Here is a 19964-nt window from a genome sequence, read left to right on the forward strand (position 1 = left end):
ACGGGAAGACAAGCAATCCCGCCTGTAGGCCCCGTGCAGGATATTACACAAATAGTCCAACAGAGTTTGTCCCTCAGGCGATGCAGGTTTGTTGATGTTTCAGTGACTGAGGTACCACTCACCTTCAGTATCTTATGCTGGGAACTTAGGGCACCGTATCGGTTCATGGCATCTTGCTGCAAGGGAATTGAACAAGAGTTTAGCCATATGCTGCCGATGTATTATACAGATCTGCACCGCACACCACACAATGCACCTCACTTAGAATCAAATGTCACATGTAACTCCTGGCGTGTAACTCCACCCTGCATTGTAGCTCATACATGTGGCATGTTTAAGGGGCTGGTTTAGTGCAGGGCTAAATCGCTAGCTTTGAAAGCAGACCAAGGCAGGCCAGCAGCACGGTTCAATTCCCGTACCAGCCTCCCCGAACAGGCTGGTGTAGCACAGTGGGCTAAATAGCTGGCTTGTAATGCAGAACAATGCCAGCAGCGCGGGGGTTCAATTCCCGTACCAGCCTCCCCGAACAGGCGCCGGAATGTGGCGACTAGGGGCTTTTCACAGTAACTTCATTTGAAGCCTACTTGTGACAACAAGTGATTTTCATTTCATTTCATGTGGTCTGAGGCTGGAAGTGGCCCTAGGACAGAAGTTTGAAAAACAATGAATTAGATCAATCTTCTATCCTCAAGTGAGTACAAGTCTAAGTCCATGCAACTGCCCTCATGAAGTAATCTTCTTAGTCTACAGAAGGTAAGATGTTGAAGTAGCTCCGTCCATCTGGTATAGCACTCAGAGGTTCTGCTGGTGTCCTGGCCAACATTCATCCATCAATCAACACAGATAAACTCGCTACATTTCATTGCTATTGATAGGATCTTGCTATGTGCAAAATATTCACCACACAGCTATGATTGTTGTATTTCTCCATCCCTCCGTGCATATAGATACATGGGAATATAGGAGCAGGAGTTTGCCCATTGCACCTGCTCCCTCAATTCAATATGATCATGGCTGCTCATCCACTTCAATGTCGTTTTTCTCCCACAATATCCCCATATCCCTTTGTATCATTGGTATTTAGAAATCGGTTGATCTCTACTTTAAACATACTCAATCACTGAGGTTCCACAGCCCTCAGAATTTCAAAGATTCACAACAGAGTAAAGAAAACATTCGCCTCATCTCGGTCCCGTGTGGCTTCCTCCTTATTATGCAACTGTGTTCCCTGGTATAGACTCTTACGTTCATCTACGCTGTCTAACCCTTTGAGTATTTTGTAGGTTTCAATTAGATCACCGGCTGGATTCTCCGATTCTCAGGCTGTGTCCTGACGCCAGCGTGGGAATGGTGAACATTTACGACCGAAAATGTGGTGCAAAACCGCCACCGATCCTCCGTTTGGCTGGGGGCTAGCAGAAAGGCAGCGTAGAGCACCAGGCTCTAGCTGCCGATACAGCCCAGGGAACTGCCGTGTCCATGCACACGCGCATGCACACGCCGGCAGCCTGCAGCGGCCCGTGCCGTGCAACATGGCGCCGCCGCGCACGGACCCGGCCTGCAAAATAGTGCCTCCCCTTTGGCCGGCTCGTGAATCCCCGGACCACCCCCCAACAGTGACCCCAGCCCCTGCCAAAGTCCCCGCTGCCCGCGGTTCGGCCCTCCCCCCTGAGTCCGCAGTCGCCACGCCGAGTTCCTGACAGGTAATACCATAAGAGATACACGCCGTCAGGAACTCTGCCGGTCAAGGGAGGAGCATTGGGGGTTGGGTCCCGGGCGGCTTTGGAGGGGGCGAAGCATCGCGAAAATGGTGCCGCCCCCGATTTCAGCGGAAACGTGCCGCTGCCAATTGCCGAACGCGATTTCGGCGTCGGCGAACGGGGAATCCTGCCCACGTCTCAATTTTTGAAACTCTAGAAAATACAGGCCCAGTTATCCCCATCTCTCTTCAGAGGACAGTCCCGCCACACCGTAAACGAGTCTGGTGAGACTTTGTTGCACTCCCTCTATGGTAATGATATCCTTCCTCAGATAAAGAGACCAGAACTATGCAGTCATTGGGATGTTTTCCTGAGATGCATGAAACACTGAGTAAATTTATCTGAACTTCCAATACTGCCTCACTCTGCGCACTACACAGACAGATTATAGTACAGTCTGTGTCACTCTTGACACACAATCAGAACACTTGTAAACACTCAGGCCTGTAACACTCAGGCCTGAATACTTATTTACTCCACTGGTCAAAATAGACACTTCTTAATGTCTCAACATTAAGTGAATATATTAAAAGAATCCCCACTCCACACCGTGGTCAGATATCCCTCGCTCAAAACACACCGAGCAGATGTCGAGGTCGACCCTTATCGTTGAAGCCCTTGTCCCACTTGGAATCCTAAAACAGCAGTTCCCCTCCCCTATTCCAACCCCATCTTTTTATTTTTTATTTTAGAGTTCCCAATTATTTTTTTTCAATTAAGGGGCCAATCCACCTACCCCGCACATCTTTGGGTTGTGGGGGTGAGCCCCATGCAAACACGGGAGAATGTGCAAACTCCACATTGACCCGGGGCTGGGATCGAACCTGGGACCTCAGCACCGTGAAGCAGCAGTGCTAAGCACTGAGCCACTGTGCCGCTCAATTCCAACTTCATCTTAACTGCAACTCTGGAGCCAACCCCACCACAGTCCACTCCTAGAGTCAAATCCCATCTCCAAACCAAAGCCCAGACTCCAGTCTTCCCAATCATGTTTGGCTAAAAATACCTCAAGAGCCAATCGCAAAGCGCCAAAGGCGCAGCACATGGGGTGAAGCCCTGTGACGTCAGGACTCGTACAAGGCGTGAAGAGAGAGAGAAAAAAAGCCTAACCCTAACTACTCAGATTAGAGTGGTTTCAGGGTACCGGCTGTTGGTTCAATATTTTATGTTGTGCTTTATCTGTGCCGGAATAAAACAGGAGCAATTAAGACAATTTGGCCCAGCTCAGGAAAATCATGCAGAATTAGAATCTTCACCGCATAAGAGGCCGTTGCTGTGTTCCAGGATCAATGATCTTGACTCTCGGACAGGCAGTCAGTGAGCTCAGCATCAATTCCTTACGGAATTGGTTTGTGGTTAACCTTTCAATCAACCACAAGATCATCCGTTAGAAACCCCAGGAAATTCCCTCCAAAGACCAGAATTTATTTCTGCTGTGGGGACCTCTATTGAACAGTGGCCAAGTGCACATTGTTTTTTTATTGCTCGGAACTAACAGCTCAGACACTGTGTGACGCTTCCCAAAATATGGAATCTACTTCAGCAAGAGACAAAGATCCAGTCAACAAACTCTTGGCCAAAACAGAGAGGTTGAAAAGTTCAGGACTGGTTGAAGAGTCAAGGGGAAGCATCTGTTTCTTGCACCACTGTGCAGAGCTCCAATCTCGCAAAATGTGCTCACGGCCCCCAACCATCACTCAACATCCATCCACAATCCAAGAGGACCGGCATCCAATCAATGAGAAACACTGATAAAATCAACAAGGTTAAACCGGGAGAAGCTCAAAGAGTCACAGCGATGCCACAGGTTCTTACTCCAGTTTGGCTGGATTAAATACACGCACAGGCACCTCTTTGTCCTTACCCTTTTCAACCTCCTGCTGTTTTATACTGAATCATTGAGGAGGGACTTGGGAATGAACAACATACATCTTGCAATGGGCAAAATGCAACATAAACCAAACATCTGGCAGAAGGCAAAATGCTCCATAAACCAAACAGCAAACATCTGACAGAAGGCAAAATACCGCATAAACCGAAAAACAAACATCTGGCAGGGGGTAAAATACTGCATAAACCGAAAAATAAACATCTGGCAGAGGGCAAAATGCCGCATAAACCGAAAAACAAACACCTGGCAGAGGGCAAAATACCGCATAAACCGAAAAATAAACATCTGTCAGGGGGTAAAATACTGCATAAACCGAAAAATAAACATCTGGCAGAGGGCAAAATGCCGCATAAACCGAAAAACAAACATCTGTCAGGGGGTAAAATACCGCATAAACCAAACAACAAACATCTGGCAGATGGCAAAATGCTGCATAAACCAAACAACAAACATCTGGCAGTGGATAAAATGCTGCATAAACCGAACACAAACATCTGGCAGAGGACAAAATGCTGCATATACCGAAAACAGTAAATATCTGGCAGGGAGCAAAGTGCTGCATAAACCGAGCAAGTCAAACAAACATTTGGCAGGGGCAAAATGCTGTTTCAACCAAATGTTCGATGCACAAGAATGTAAACTCAAAGTGTAAATGGCAGCATGCACCAGACCCACACGCTAGCTTTAAAAGAAATCAGCATTCTCACTGTCTGAATGTCAGGACAGTACAGGAGCACTGTCCATTAAACTTCTATTTTATAAACAGAACTCACTAAATCTCCCAGTGGGCTTTTTACTGTGAGTCTGATGTCACAATGCATCAATGTCCCTTCAGTGTCAGGTATCCAGTAAGGGCACAATGTAGGACGTCACAGCTATGAACAATTTCGGTCTCCTTATCTAAGGAAACATGTACTGGCATTGGAGGCAGTCCAGAGAAAGTTCACTCGGTTGATCTTGTGTATGGAGGGATTTTCGAATGAGAAGTTGAGGAGGTTGGGCCTGTACTCATTGGAGTTTAGAAAAATGAGAGGTGACCTTATTGAGACATGTAGGATTCTCAGGGGACTTGACAGGGTAGATGCGGAGAGGATGTTTCCTCTTGTGGGAGAGCCGAGGACCAGAGGGCATAATCTCAGAGTAAAGGGTCACCCATTTAAAACAGAGATGAGGAGGAATTTCTTCAATCAGAGGGTAGTGAATCTGTGGGATTCTTTACCGTAGGAGTGCTGTAGAGGTTGGGTCATGAAGGATGTTCAAGGCTGAGAGAGACAGATTTTTAATCAGTAGGGAAATCAAGGGTTATGGGGATAAGATGGGAAAGTGAAGATGAGAATTATCACATTAGATCAGCCATGATCTAAATGAATGGCGGAGCAGACCTCGATGGGCCGAATGGCCTACTTCTACATCTTACGGCCCTTTTAATCAGAGATAGGCTAAGAGAGAGAAGATGAGGTCAAGCAGGACATGGATTGCATTTTAAAAGCCTTTAAATTACAGGAGACTGAGGGCACTGAAGACCTGCAGTTTTGAGATGAGGAGCTCCACTGTTGAAGAATTTTAGACTAGATTCACCACTGACCTTCTCTTTGTTCAATGACTCCTGAGCTTCCAATTTATAGACTAGAAAATCTGCAGAGGGGGAAGAGAAAATGAGAAAGAATTCACCTTCAGCCTGTTACAGGAGGATCACGTTATTGTCCCGAATATTATGCAAACAGTCATCAATGTTCTGACAACCACCACTGAGTCACTAGCCAACAGAACTGACGAAGGGGGTTTGAGATGAAATATCGAAGGGTGAACTCACAGGAAGCTGTTGCTCGACACCAACCTGCTAAACCCCGAGACTGCATCTCCCGCCACCTTCACCTCAATCCCATTGCATTTATATGGCACCTTTAACATAGTAAAGTATAAGATATATATCGCCGTTTCTTCACTGTCGCTGGGTCAAATTCATAGAATGCCGACAGTACAGGGGAGGCCATTCGGCCCATCGAGTCTGCACCGACAATCCAAAAGAACTCCCTACCTAGGCCCAATCCCCTGCCCCATCCCCATAACCCCACCTAAACTTTTTGACACTAAGGGGCAAAAGTGACCAAACACCTAACCTGCACATCTTTGGACTGTGGGAGGAAACCCATGCAGACACGGGGAGAAAGTGCAAACTCCACCCAGTCACCTGAGGCTGGAATTGAACCCGGTTCTCTGGCACGGTGAGGCAGCAGTGCTAACCACTGTGCCGCCCTGAAATCCCGAAACTCCCATAGTTAGGATACCGGACCAGACCCCCAACCTTTGTTAGGATACCGGACGAGAAACCCCAAACAATTTTCAATTCGTAAAACTGTGAGGAAAGGATACTTCACCCGAGGAGTGATAGGGGCTGGTGTAGCACAGTGGGCTAAATAGCTGGCTTGTAATGCCGAACAATGCCAGCAGCGCGGGTTCAATTCCCGTACCAGCCTTCCCGAACAGGCGCCGGAATGTGGCGACTAGGGGCTTTTCACAGTAACTTCATTTGAAGCCTACTTGTGACAATAAGCGATTATTATTATTATGACTCTGACCAATAGGCATCTTTGATGTTAAAGCAAACTTTAATTTAAATACAAAATTAACCACATTCACATCAAAGGAATAGCAATCATTAGTTAAACAGTTCTTAAATGAAAGGAGAAGCTTTAACTGCACAGTGTGTCTGAGGGGTGCCACAAGCAGCGTTTCGTAATTGACTTCCAGGGGCTGGTAGGCGCACTGTGTATTCCCAGGACTTCCTGTTACAAAACAGGAAACCAACAGATCTGCAGCAAGAAATACAAAGTGTCCTTCAAACTGTGCTCAGCAGTATTTACAGGATTTCCTCCTTAAATAACTAAGAAAGTATCTGCTTCATTACTGCAGACTCGTGCTGTCGGCCAAACGGGACGACCAGGAAGGATGGACGATTATTTAGCACACAAACTGAGACGCAGAAACCAACCAGGAGGAAATGCAAGAAGTTCCTACCCACCCGTGCGCACCCACCACAGTGGATTTTAAACTTAGGAGTTTGCTGAATTTCCCTTTCAAATACTGACACAGCCCAGAGGCTGCTGGCATTGGAAGTTATTGGCTTGTAGTTAAATAGCACCGTTCACAATCTCTGGGCATCGAAAGGCGTTTGACAGCCAATGAAACACTTTTGAATTACGGTCACTGCCAGGAAATGCTGCAGTCAATTTAAGCATAGAGGAGTCCCGCAAAGAGATCAATTATAAGGCAGCTTGTTTTTCAGTGATGTTGATCTAAGGATAGATATTGGTCAGAACATCGCGGGAACTCTTCTTCAAATACGGCCACGGAATCTCTCATGTGCACCTGAGAGGGCGGTCGGAGCCTCGGTTTGAAGTATCACTCACAGGACGGTGTGGTGATCTTTGAGAGGGGGTTCCAGGATGGAAGGCAGAGTGATCACAAAGATACACAAAGCTCTTTTGAAGAACTAAACTAAATTTTATTAACATTACTAAATTTGAGTTCGACACTTCTTCTTTTTTTTATAAATTCAGAGTGCCCAATTCATTTTTTCCAATTAAGGGGCAATTTAGCGTGGCCAATCCACCTACCCTGCACGTCTTTGGGTTGTGGGGGTGAAACCCACGCAAACACGGGGAGAATGTGCAAACTCCACACGGACGGTGACCCAGAGCCGGGATTGAACCTGGGACCTCGGCGCCGTGAACATAAGAACATAAGAACTAGGAGCAGGAGTAGGCCATCTGGCCCCTCGAGCCTGCTCCGCCATTCAATGAGATCATGGCTGATCTTTTGTGGACTCAGCTCCACTTTCCGGCCCGAACACCATAACCCTTAATCCTTTTATTCTTCAAAAAACTATCTATCTTTATCTTAAAAACATTTAATGAAGGAGCCTCTACTGCTTCACTGGGCAAGGAATTCCATAGATTCACAAACCTTTGGGTGAAGAAGTTCCTCCTAAACTCAGTCCTAAATCTACTTCCCCTTATTTTGAGGCTATGCCCCCTAGTTCTGCTTTCACCCGCCAGTGGAAACAACCTGCCCGCATCTATCCTATCTATTCCCTTCATAATCTTATATGTTTCTATAAGATCCCCCCTCATCCTTCTAAATTCCAACGAGTACAGTCCCAGTCTACTCAACCTCTCCTCGTAATCCAACCCCTTCAGCTCTGGGATTAACCTAGTGAATCTCCTCTGCACACCCTCCAGTGCCAGTACGTCCTTTCTCAAGTAAGGAGACCAAAACTGAACACAATACTCCAGGTGTGGCCTCACTAACACCTTATACAATTGCAGCATAACCTCCCTAGTCTTAAACTCCACCCCTCTAGCAATGAAGGACAAAATTCCATTTGCCTTCTTAATCACCTGTTGCACCTGAAAACCAACTTTCTGCGACTCATGCACTAGCACACCCAGATCTCTCTGCACAGCAGCATGTTTTAATTTTTTATCATTTAAATAATAATCCCTTTTGCCGTTATTCTTACCAAAATGGATAACCTCACATTTGTCAACATTGTATTCCATCTGCCAGACCCTAGCCCATTCAGTTAGCCTGTCCAAATCCCTCTGCAGACTTCCAGTATCCTCTGCACTTTTTGCTTTACCACTTATCTTAGTGTCGTCTTAGTGAAGCAGCACTGCTAACCACTGCGCCACCGTGCTGCCCATTCAACTTTTATTCTGAATAGCAAACATGCATGTAAGAATTAAACTACGTTCACTAACACTATCTCTATCTTCTAATTATAACTATTATATCTCAACTAACTCTGCAATACACTATGAATCTTATCTTTGTCAGCTCCAGTCTAATTTCCTCCCCTTAGCTTAAGAGCCAGTGAATTTCTAGTACTGTCCCTGATCTCCCTCTAGTGGCTAGATTTAACATAACATTAACTCTTCACATGCTGTACATTTGTAGAACTAAATTCAAAATACCTCAAAACCAAAGCCTTTTTTTAACCTTCAAACCTTTTCGACTCTCACATAAGATGAAATATGATCACATTTATTTGTCTGAAGAACATGGTTTAAATAAACTATAATGCACGGTAGCACAGTGTGTAGCCCTGTTGCTTCACAGCGCCAGGGTCCCAGGTTCGATTCCCGGCTTGGGTCACTACCTGTGTGGAGTCTGCACGTTCTCCCTGTGTCTGCGTGGGTTTCCTCCGGGTGCTCCGGTTTCCTCCCACAAGACGTGCTTGTTAGGTGAATTGAACATTCTGAATTCTCCCTCTGTGTGCCCGAAAAGGCACCGGAATGTGGCAACTAGAGGCCTTTCACGGTAACTTCATGGCAGTGTTAATGTAAGCCTACTTGTGACAATAAAGGTTTTAAAAATATTTAAAATCCACACAACCTCGCTGTGCTAATTTACGTACCCACTGGGTGGCGCCACACAGCAGTGTCACATATTCAATAGCAGTCACCTCCAGGACCTCCGACTTAACCCACAAAAAATGCTCAATGTTTCTGACAACACAAGAACAGGCTTGCCTTTGCTCCCCACACCCAAATCCACTCCACCCAAAATCAGACATAACAAATATCTCCGGTTCCACATTACAATCCTATAATTTGACAGCTATTCTTAACATCTACAAAAATATAGCACAGTCTGTCTGCACTGAAAAAATTCCAACAACGCTTCTTCCCAATACCACTTCACAGAGGCAATGGCAGCCTGACTTTTTCACTAGCGTTTTTGCTCGTCCCACCCACAGCAGTGAAGGAACTTATTCTCAATGGGACAGTTTACTTGGCACAATATAAAACAGAGGAATAGGCCCCCGGGGTCCCATCTCCCACCTCTAGGAAGAATAGGGACATAGACTATTTTCTAAATGGGTAAAAGCTTCAGAAATCAGAAGCTCAAAGGGAGCAGTTAGGAAGGCAAATGTAATGTTAGAAGTCTTACAACACCAGGTTAAAGGCCAACAGGTTTGTTCGAATCGCTAGCTTTCGGAGCGCAGCTCCTTCCTCAGGCAAAGGAGCTGCCCTCCGAAAGCTAGTGATTCGAAACAAACCTGCTGGACTTTAACCTGGTGTTGTAAGACTTCGTACTGTGCCCACCCCAGTCCAACGCCGGCATCTCCACATCAAATGCAAAGTTAGCATTCATGTCACGATGGCTAGAATCCTAGAGCAGGGATGTACTGCTGAGGCTCTATAAGGCCACCATTTGGAGAATTGTGAATGGTTTTGGGCCCCGTCTCTAAGGAAGGATGAGCTGGCCTGGGACAGGTTTCAGAGGAGGTTCGCAAGAATGATCCCCGGAAAGAAGGACTTGTCATATGAGGAGCGGTTGAGGACTCTGGGTCTGTACTCGATGGAGTTTAGAAGGATGAGGAGGGATCTCATTGAAACTTACAGAATACGGGGAGGCCTGGATAGAGTGAACGTGTAGAAGATTTTTTCACCTGTAGGAGAATAGAACCCAAGGGCACTGCCTCAGACTGTAGGGACGGTCCTTTAAAACCGAGATGAGGAGGAATTTCTTCAGCCAGAGGGTGGTGAATCTGTGGAACTCATTGCTGCAGAAGGCTGTGGAGGCCAAGTTACTGAGTGTCTTTAAGACAGAGACAGATAGGTTCTTGATTAATAAGGGGATCAGAGGTTATGGGGAGAAGGCAGGTGAATGGGGGGTGAGAAACATATCAGCCATAATTGAATGGCGGAGCAGACTCGATGGGCCGAATGGCCTAATACTGCTCCTATATCTTATAGTCTTGTGAATCACCATGGGGACCTGGTTCCCAGGTCCTTCCCCTGGATGGGGGGTACGGATCCCTGCGGCACGTCTCGCCATGGGTATGAGTCCTCAGGCCCTGAAGGGGGGGGATACAGGTCCTTCAGCCCTGCTTCCAGGCAGGGGCGGGGTACAGGTCCCCGGGCCCTGCCTCAGGGTTGGGGGTCTGAGTGCCCAGACTCTGCCCCTGGGCGGGGAGGCAAAGTTGCCACAGTCCCGGGTGACCATTGGCTGCTTTCCCCTTTGAGGGGAAGAGCTGACTGGTGGTGATTTAAACTGAGGATCACCACACCTCAGGCGAGGGGCAAGGTTGAGAAGGAGGGGCCTTCATGAATAACCTCAGCTGGTACGGGAATTGAACCTGTGCTGCTGGCCTTGCTCTGCATCGCAAACCAGCTGTCCAGCCAACTGAGCTAAACCAACTCCCCGGACTCTACCTCACCATGGGGCAATGCAAGAGGTGTTGCTTTGTCCTGGGCTATTTCCCCCCAGGTATTGGTTCACACTGGGTGTGGGTCTGTTTCCTCACTGACTCCTAAGTGGCTATAACTCATGTGCAACTCACATCGGGAGTGTCAGCGAGACATCCCACCATGTGTGGCAGCTCCAGCCCATGCCTCAAGAATTCCCAGCAGGAATCACAGGATAATAATCAGGAGCGGGAACGAAGGCCTGAAGAAGACAGAACCCAACTTTGTCTTTGACACCAAGCAGGTGCAGCAGGAGTGAAGTGAGTAAGGACTAGAAGTGGAGCCGACACCTTCTCTATGACTCGGTATCGCGAGGGGGAAGAGGACTAACCCCCATGTGTTCAAACCGCCAATACTTTTCTCAAATGAGGCCTGGAGTTTGCAATGATAAGCAGGGTGCATGTTAAATATGCACTTGCTGCAGAATGAACAGCTAACCTGATTGAAATGCACAGGGGTTGTCACCAGGTGAGAAAGATGCCCCTGGGGAAGTGTCACTGTCTTGGTAGAAACAAACATAAACCTGACGGACAGTCTAACCTTCTTTCGTCTTTTTGTGCTCCCCTCGTTCCTTCTGTAAGGAGCGCTCCAGCCTGGATCGATGCTCATACACCACTGGAAAAAGAACAGATGTTTTAGATCATTCCACAAAATGCTCCATTTTCTTGCAGCTCTGTGAACTCGGCCCTCTGCAGTGGGACTGTCGCCACCTCCAGCTGCAGCCACATTGAACTGCAGCTGATCAGCATCACTGCTGAGAACTTCATCACATCAAGAGTGCTTCAAGAGAGGATGGAGGGGAGAGGGTAAAGACAGTGAAGGAGGAAAAGTGAGGATGGATGAGGGAGAGGAGAACAAGAGGGAAGGAGAGGACAAAGAGAGAGAGAGAGAGGCAAACGGTAGAGAGTGAGAAAGAGCAGAGAGCAAGAGGAAAGGACTGCATGGAGAGAGAATGGGAGGGAGGGAATGGGCAGAGAGAGTGAGTGTTTAGAGAGTGCAGCGAGAGAGGAAAGAACAAGGGGAAATGAGAGGCGAGGGAGGCAGAATGTAAGTGAGATAGAAAGCATCTTTGAGATTGGGAAAATGTGTCAGTAGTGGAAGAGGAACATGAATTTGGGATATTTTGCTCTGCGCCGTGGGACCAGGCAGGGATCACAAGATTTGAGCCAGGGAAGTGGGATGGGAGGTTTCGGAGATGGGAGGAGAACGGAGTCAGGGCACTAAAGGATTTTGCGGAACTGGAGGAGCTGGGGGCGAAATATGGGTTGGGCAGGGGGAAATATTTAGGTATATGCAGGTCCGAGATTTTGCTAAGAAGGAGATACAGGGCTTTCCGGTGGAGCCGGCCTCCACACTGTCGAAGGAGGCGCTGACGACAGGGGGAATGGAGAAGAGGGTGGTGTCGGCAATTTATGGGGCGATTCTAGAAGAGAAGGCACCGCTGGAGGGGATTAAGGCAAAGTGGGAGGAAGAGTTAGGAGGGAGCATGGGGGAGGGGTTGTGGTGTGAGGTGCTCCGGAGGGTAAATGCCTCAACTTTATGTGCGAGGTTGGGGCTGATACAGCTGAAGGTGGTGTATAGGACGCACCTCACCAAGGCGAGGATGAGCTGACTCTTTGAGGGGGTAGAGGATGTGTGTGAGCGTTGCAGGGGGGAGGGGGGGGGGGGGGGGTCCCATTAACCACGTTCATATTTTTTGGTCCTGTCCAAAGCTGGAAGGGTATTGGAGGGAGGTGTTCAGGGGAATTTCGAAGGTGGTACTTATGAGGCTTGAGCCGGGTCCTTTGGAGGCTATATTCGGGGTATCGGATCGGCCGGGGTTGGAAGCGGGAGCAGAGGCCGATGTTTTAGCCTTCGCCTCGCTGATTGCCCGAAGGTGTTGGGGTGGAGGTCAGTTTCTCCACCCTGTGCCCTGGCGTGGCGGGAGGATCTGTTGGTGTTTTTAACACTCGAGAGGGTGACATTTGAGTTGAGGGGAAGGATGAAGGGGTTCTACAATTCATGGGCTTTGTTTAGAATGCACTTTCAAGAAGTGGATGACATCGAACATTAGGGGGGCTTGTATGTGTGTGTGTGGGGTGGGGGGGGGGGGGGGGGGGGGGGTTGGACTGTGTATGTTGTGGCTGACTCTGTATGGGGTGGATGGTGGATTCCTGGATCCTTTTCTTTGATGTTTGTATTTAAAATGTTGAGGTTGATTTGGGGGTTGGTGAAAGGAAGGGATTGTTGGCCAGGGGATGGACATTGTATTTGTTACCGTTGATTGTTTGTTGGTGGGTGTAAATTTGGATGAAAATGTGAAAAAGGTGAATAACATTTTTTTTTAAAGTGGAAGAGCAAAGGGGGTGTGAAATGAGTGGACTAAGAGAAAGTTGAGAGAGCAGAGTAGACTGTTCAACCTTAGCAGAGAGCAGTGTGGCTTCCCATTCACACTGAACTCTTTGAGACAAGACTCACTCACTGGTTACATCACGAGGATGTGACCCAGTGTTCAGAAAGGCTGGACGTTCTTGTTTCAGAGTTTGAGATTTTAATCAAACAGTTTTGTTTTCAAACATGCTGCAAGTTTTAGCTGACTGAAATACCTGGGCATGAATGGAAAATACCTGGGCAGCAATTTTACTGCTTGCTGAAGGGGCCATACAAACACAAAAGATGTACAGACCAGCTTGAGGCTCACTTTCCAGGAAAAAAACTAAAATAAAACAATCTCTTCCCTTTCCTGCGGTGGCGGAGAATGAGTGGCCTGCTCACAGCTCTCACAGTCAATGCTGAGATTGTTATTAACAGCAAGCAGTTAATGAACAGGTAAAAAAAGTCATGATCTGGCCAATAGGGTTTGCAGACTTGATGGGCCGAATGGCCTCCTTCTGCACTGTAAATTCTATGATCTACTTGCAAAGTCAGACAGCGAGTCACAGCTGGAGATTGGCAAGGCTGCTCAGACTTGGGCAGCACGGCGGCGCAGTGGTTAGCACAGCTGTCGTTCGGCACCGGGGTCCCAGGTTCGATCCTGGCTCTGGGACATTGTCCGTATGGAGTTTGCACATTCTCCCCGTGTTTGCGTGGGTTTCGTCCCCACAACCCAAAGATGCGCAGGGGAGGTGGATTGGCCAGGCTAAATTGCCCCTCAATTGGAAAAAATGAATTGGGTACTCTAAATTTAAAAAAAAAAAGGATGCTCAGAATTTGTGATCTGTCCCTTGCTCCATTATGCTCCTTTCCACTCGTGACACACAGTCCCTTCCCATTGATCAAAACTAGGATCAGGGTTGTTCTATGGATCATTCAGTCGCGTAGTAGTGCCGAGCGTGAATATTGATAAAAGCACAGATTGTACCAGGATTACATGGACTGCAGTGCTTCAAGAAGGCAGCTCACAGCCACCTTGTTAAGGATAGTTAGGGATGGGCAATAATTGCTAGCCTTACCAACGACACTCATTGGCCCAAGAATGAATTTTTGAAAAGTCCTTGATTCCCTCAAACCTCCAAAAAAATCAATCCCAGTCTTGAATGTAATATTTGAGCACCCCACAGCCCTCTAGGATTCAGAACCCCAAAGATTCACAATCTTAGTGAAGTTTCTTCTCATTTCAGTCTTAAAATATCCTATGGTTCTTTAGTTCTAAATGCTATAGCCAACCTTTCGGCATCTAAGAATTTTTGAGGTTGAAATCACTTCTTCTGAGAATGTAGACCTATTGTACCCAATTTCTCCTCATAGGAAAATAATTTTGTCCCAGTAAATCAGTCGACTAAACATTTTTGCCCCCTCTACAGCACAAAAAGAGTCCCTTTGGCCCATCCTGTCTGTGCCAGCCCACAAGCACCTACATTCAAATCCAATTTTCCAGCACTTGCCTGCTATGGTGTTTGAAGTGGTCTTCTAAATGCTTCTTAATATTGTGAAGCTATGTTCTGAGGCAATTATATCCTTCCTTGGTTAAGTAGACTAAAACTGTGCACAGTACTTCAGTGCTTGGCACTGTTGCTTCACAGCGCCAAGGTTCCAGGTTCGATTCCCGGCTTGGGTCACTGTCTGTGCGGAGTCTGCACGTTCTTCCCGTGTCTGTGTGGGTTTCCTCCGGGTGCTCTGGTTTACTCCCACTAGTCCCAAAAGACGTGCTTGTTAGGTGAATTGGACATTCTGAATTCTCCCTCAGTGTACCCGAACAGGTGCCGGAATGTGGCGACTAGGGGATTTTCACAGTAACTTCATTGCAGTGTTAATGTAAGCCTATTTGTGATACTAATAAAGATTATTATAAAATTATATTATTGCTGAGTAGAGATGTTGCCAAAGCAACATGCATTCATACGTCGTGATCTGCTCTCTGTAAACGGAAATATGATCAAGCCTTGCACCTTTTCAGAATTATCCAGGAGCTGGGGGGGTAGCCTATCGTTCCCCATTACTTTCTCTATGGTAGCGCTTCAGCCAATCAGTGTTGACTTGCCAGCCAATCAGCGCTCTTTTTCTCCTGCAGTATAGATTGTTGTGATTCTTTGAAATTTGGTATTCTGGCATTTGTCCTGATCTGTGCAGATTGGACACTTGGGCAATATGTTTTGTTGGCTTTTCGTACTCCGGGGTTCCTGCTCACTGAAATTCGCCCCTTTCATCTAAAATCTCACAAATTATTGATCTCCCACATTTCAAAGCCTGGCCCAGGAACAGTTTAACGGGATCTCAGCACCTACACCCAGACAGCGCGTGAACACCTGACATCAAATTAAAGAGATGTCCCATTAAGGACAGCCAGGTTCGCTCGCTGAGCCTGTTAGTGAGGTGACAGCAGTTCCGAACCGTACACACATGTTGGGGGAGAAAATAGGAACAGGGTGGTTTCACCTAGTCCCAGCTCAGCTTCTGGGAATACCTCTTCCCACGGGCCTTTATTCTTTCATGGAATGTGGGTGATGCTGGCTAGGCCAGCGTTTATTTCCCATCCCTAATTGCCCTTGAACTGGGTGGCTTGCTCAGCCATTTCAGAGAGGCAGTGAAGAGTCAACCACATTGCTGTGGGTCTGGAGTCACATGTAGGCCAGACCGGGAAAGGATGGCGGATTTCCCTCCCTAAAGGACATTAGTGAACCAGATGGATTTTTACGACAATCGAAAATGGTTTCAGGGTCACCATTACGGAGACTCGCTTTGCAATTCCAGATTTCATTAATGGAATTCAAATTCCACCATCTTGTCTGTGTCCCCACAACATCAACCTAGACTTCTGGATCACTGGCCCAGTGACATTACCATTACACCACCGGTTAGCTCAGTTTGGCTGGAACGGCTGGTTCGTGATGCGGAGTGTCGCCAACAGCACCAGCTGAGGTTATTCATGGCCTTTCCCAACCTTGTCCCTCGCCTGAGGTGTGGTGGCCCTCAGGTTAAAATCACCACCAGTCAGCTCTCCCCCTCAAAGAGGAAAGCAGCCAATGGTCATCTGGGGCTGTGGCGAGTTAACACCACCGCCTCCCCTGATCTAACCAACAGGAACAATACTGGGCAAGTAGTGAAAATAACAAAGTTCACAAATCAGCAACAGCACAAACCTGCCTTTAATTTGAAAAGAATGGAAATCTATTTATAGTCAACAGCAGAGTTTGGCGTCTTTTTGGGGCTTGTTGGTGTCCAAAGAAATGAATAGTGGGATTGTCAAAGAGAGAAGACAGAAGGCCAAAAATAGATTGGGTCGAGCGAGTTTCTCATTAAAGGAGAAGTATCTTCTACTTTCCATTTGCAGCAAAACATTACAGGCTCAGAGCTAGGAGGGAAAAAAGGGTGAAAAAGATAGGAAGGGAGGGAGCGAGAAAGTGGGTGCGTGGGAGAGAGACAAACAGAACTTGCAAAGCAACGACAGAAAGAAAGGCAGAGATAAACAGGGCCTCTATGGGCATCATTTTCTACATTTTAAAAAATATATATTTTTTTATTCTCTGCCTTTTTCACATTTTCTCCCAAATTTACACCCAACAATAATCAGTCACGAATGTAATGTCAATCCCATATCAACAACAACGATCCCATCCTCCCACCAAACCCCCAAACATTTGCCCGCATGTTAACATAAACAAATGACAAAGAGGAATTCCAGCAGGTCCCCCCTCCACGCCAGGGCACAGGGTGGAGAGGTTGATCTCCACCCTAACAGGATCTGCCTTAGGGCGATCAACGAGGCGAAGACTACAACATCTGCCTCCGCGCCCATTTCCACCATTAACACATACAAACCCCTCCCCCCAACCCTCCCAGCCCCCAACCCCACTAAGGTTCGATGTGATCCAATTCTCGAAAGTGCATAATGAATAATGCCCATGAATTGTCGAACCCCTCCATCCTTCCCCGCAGTTCAAATTGACCTTTTCAAGCGTCAAGAATTCCAGCAGGTCCCCCCGCCATGCCAGGGCACAGGGTGGAGAGGTTGATCTCCGCCCTAACAGCATCCGCCTTCGGGCGATCAACGAGGCAAAGGCTACAACATCTGCCACCCCGCCCGTTTCCAACCCCGGCTGGTCCGACACCCTGAATATGGCCTCCCAAGGGCCCGGGTCCAGTTTCACATGCACCACTTTAGAGATTACCCTAAATGCCTCTTCCAGTAATCCTCCAGCTTTGGACAGGACCAAAACATATGAACGTGGTTTGTGACCCCCAACAATGTTCACATACATCTTCTACCCCCTCAAAGAGCCGGCTCATCCTCGCTCTTGTAAGAACATGGAACATTTGGCCCATCGAGTCTGCACCGACCCACTTAAGCCCTCACTTCCACCCTATTCCCGTAACCCAATAACCCCTCCTAATCTTTTTGGACACTAAGGGCAATTTAGCATGACCAATCCACCTAACCTGCACGTCTTTGGACTGTGGAAGGAAACCGGAGCACCCGGAGGAAACCCACACAGTCACGGAGAGAACGTGCAGACTCCGCACAGACAGTGACCCAGCGGGGAATCGAACCAGGGACCCTGGCGCTGTGAAGCCACAGTGCTATCCACTTGTGCTACCGTGCTGCCCACAGAGGTGTGCAGAGGTAAGGTGAGCTCTATACACCACCTTCAGCTGTATCAGCCCCAACCTCGTGCACGAGGTGGAGGCGTTCACCTTCCGGAGCACCTCACACTGGAACCCCTCCTCCATACCCTCTCCCAACTCTTCCTCCCACTTTGCCTTGATCCCTTCTAGCGGCGCCTTCTCCTCCTCCAAAATAGCCCCGTAAACCGCTGATACTGCCCCCTTCTCCAGTCCCCCTGTCGTCAGCACCTCTTCCAGCTATGTGGAAGGCGGCTCTATTGGGAAGCTCTGTATCTCCTTTCTGGCAAAGTCTCGAACCTGCATGTACTTTCTACACTTAAAGATTTCAGGGAATACCCAGACTCGTAAGCAGCATTAATTTGATACCAAATACAGGTCAGGTTCAACCCTGCCATGCAGTAAAATAAAATAATAATAATCTTTATTATTGTCACAAGTAGGCTTACATTAATACTGCAATAAAGTTACTGTGAAAAGCCCCTAGTCGCCACATTCTGGCGCCTGTTCGGGTACACAGAGGGAGAATTCAGAATGTTCATTCACCCAACAAGCACATCTTTCGGGACCTGTGGGAGGAAACCGGAACGCCCGGAGGAAATCCATGCGGACACGGGGAGAACGTGCAGGCTCCACACAGGCAGTGACCCAAGCCGGAAATCAAACCCGGGACCCTGGAGCTGCGAAGCAACAGTGCTAACCACTGTGCTACCGTGCCGCCTGAGTTCCTGTCTGAGAAATTGCAGGTGATGCGTCAAGGCCAACTAGCACCAACTTTTCAAATACATGGCGAGATGGTCAATCAAGAAGGGGATATAAAAATAAGCATGAATGCAGGAACTCAAAATAAAAACAAGAAAAACTGGAAATGACAGCGAGAGGCAGGTTAACTTCCAACTAAGACGCCTGACCCAAAGTGTACCTGCCACCTCTTGAATGCATTAATTGACATCGAGCTACAGTTTTGAAAGCTAGAAGACTGGGGGAGGGTTGGGGGGGGGGGGGCAGAGTTCCACAAAATTTTACGAGGCAGTGAGGCAGGAGGTAGAGATATTTGGTAGAGAAGAAAAATTCCAAAGTTTATGGTCTATAATTATGCTTTAAAAAAAGGATGTAAGAGAGGTTCAGACGGAGATCATTCTATGGGGCGACACGGTGGCACAGTGGTTAGCACTGCTGCCTCACGGCGCTAGGGGCCCAGGTTCGATTCCGGCCTTGGGTCACTGTCTGTGTGGAGTTTCCACTTCCTCCCAATGTCTGTCTGGGTTTCCTCCGGGTGCTCCGGTTTCCTCCCTCTGTCCAAAGATGTGCAGGACTGGCCATGCTAAAAATTGCCCCTTAGTGTCCAGGAATGTGTAGGTTAGGTTAAGGGGTTATTGGGATTGGGCAGGAGAGTGAGCTTGGGTTGGGTGCTCTTTCAGAGGTTTGGTGCAGACTTGATGGGCCGAATGGCCTCCTTCTGTACTGTACTCTATGATATCAAACAAACAAGTGAGCAGCCTAGAGCAGAGCTTGACCCGCTGACATCACAGATGGTTTCACACAGCTGTGATCTGCTGTTTAAGTAGGTTTTGAAATGAATAAAATTGAAAAGCAGGTATTCCCCGCCCGCCCCCCTGCCAGCATTAGAGCCCTGGACCACATCGGCCAAGAATGCACAACCATCGCTTTCATGCCCTTTACCCCAATCCAAAACCACCTTAAGTCAGCTATAAAGCATCCAGAGAATTTGTATAAAATCACTGAGGGGAACTTTTAATCTGAACATTTAATACATGCTGCTTAATTATTTATCAATTCTGTTTAATTGTATATAAATTGTGTTTAAATAGATGCAAATAGAGGGGAATACATTTGAGCAGACATAAGAGCCACTCACTGAAACTCAGCGGGAGTTGAGTTAGGAGGTACGTGCTCGTAATGTTTCACGCTGTAAATAAATGTTCGACCAAGTAAGAGCGTCTGTGGCTCGAAAGGGCTAGAATACAAGACCAGGGATGTACTTCTGAGGCTGTATAT

At 47.5% G+C, this 19964-nt stretch overlaps 1 pseudogene; it reads right to left on the minus strand.

The window, feature by feature from the left end:
• LOC140392710 (uncharacterized) overlaps positions 1-19964 on the minus strand; it is an 80931-nt pseudogene that overhangs the window by 45628 nt on the left and 15339 nt on the right.

The sequence above is a fragment of the Scyliorhinus torazame genome, chromosome 16 (genome assembly GCF_047496885.1).
Source record: "Scyliorhinus torazame isolate Kashiwa2021f chromosome 16, sScyTor2.1, whole genome shotgun sequence".
NCBI classification, from domain to species: domain Eukaryota; kingdom Metazoa; phylum Chordata; class Chondrichthyes; order Carcharhiniformes; family Scyliorhinidae; genus Scyliorhinus; species Scyliorhinus torazame.